This window comes from Sapajus apella, unplaced genomic scaffold (assembly GCF_009761245.1).
Source record: "Sapajus apella isolate SASKATOON/1434 unplaced genomic scaffold, GSC_monkey_1.0 scaffold14520, whole genome shotgun sequence".
NCBI lineage: Eukaryota > Metazoa > Chordata > Mammalia > Primates > Cebidae > Sapajus > Sapajus apella.
This window is the reverse complement of record NW_022451441.1, coordinates 1-1,322: the sequence shown is the minus strand read 5'-3', so window position 1 is coordinate 1,322 and position 1,322 is coordinate 1. Positions and strand designations below refer to the sequence as shown.

The following is a 1,322-nucleotide window of genomic DNA, read 5'->3' as shown; positions in this document are numbered from 1 at the left end:
TTGGTAAGTGCCCACTGGAAATAGTTTATATAACAGCAAGAAGAAGGGATAGTCAACAAAACATTTTCTGTTCCCAATTCTAGCATTGATTAATTATTTTATGAAAAATTTTCATATGCCACAGTTCTGACCATATTCTTAAGTGAACAGAAAAATTATATTAAAAAGTCAACCTTCTTTCTGACTCTGTTGCCCAGACTGGAATGCAGTGGTGCAGTTATGGCACACTGCAGCCTCAACCTCCTGGGCTCAAGCAGTGCTCCTTCCTCAGCCTCACAAGTAGCTGGGACTATAGGTGCTTGCGTGGATTTTGGTCTACACAGATATGGGGGAGCTGAAACCAATCCCCCCATATGCCAAGGAACAAATTGTATCTCTTTTGTTTTGTTTTGTTTTGTTTTTGAGACAGTCTCATTCTGTTACCAGGCTGGAGTGCAATGGCACAATCTTCGCTCACCACAACCTCCATCTCCCTGGGTTTAAGTGATTCTTCTGCCTTAGCCTCCTGAGTGGCTAAGATTACAGGTACCCGCCATCATGCCCAGCTAATTTTTGTAGAGACAGGGATTCACCATGTTGGCCAGACTGGTCTTAAAGTCCTGACTTCAAGTGATCCTCTCGCCTCAGCTACCCAAAGTGCTGGGATTACAGGTGCGAGTCACTGTGCTGTGACTTTTTTTGTTGTTGAGATGGAGTTTTGCTTTTTTTCCTAGGCTGGAGAGCAGTGGTGCACTCTCAGCTCACCACAACCTCCACCTCCCAGATTCAAGCAGTTCTCCTTCCTCAGCCTCCTGTGTAGCTAGGATTACAGGCACCACCACACCTGGCTAATTTTGTAGTTTTTAGTAGAGACAGGGTTTCTCCATGTTGGTCAGGCTAGTCTCAAACACCTGACCTCAGGTGATCCACCTGCCTCAGCATCCCAAAGTGCTGAGATTACAAATGTGAGCCACTGTGCCCAGGCTCTATCTGTTTTTACAATTATACTGTTAAATACATGATGTTCCATGATAGTGGTAAATTTTTAATGACAATTTTTAACTGAGTGGAATTACCATAAAAATGATAAAAGCAGCTAATATTTACTGAGCTGTTACTAAGTGCCTATAAATACCATAGATTTTTTAATTACCCATAACTCTTCCTTATTTTGCTTAACCACTCTATCTTAAATTACTCATGCTTGCTTCAGTAGCACATATACTAAAGTTGGAACAATAGAGAGATAGGCATGGCCTCTGTGCAAGAACGACAAGCAAATTTGTGAAGCATTCCATATGTTTTTAAAACAGAAAAATATTACTCCTGGATTTTCACTGTGT

The 1,322-nt window shown here is 41.6% G+C and overlaps 1 pseudogene; it reads left to right on the top strand.

Annotated features, from left to right (window-relative positions):
• The first annotated feature begins 1,183 nt into the window (after positions 1–1,183).
• Positions 1,184–1,283, top strand: LOC116548535 (annotated as a pseudogene).
• The last annotated feature ends 39 nt before the right edge of the window (positions 1,284–1,322 follow it).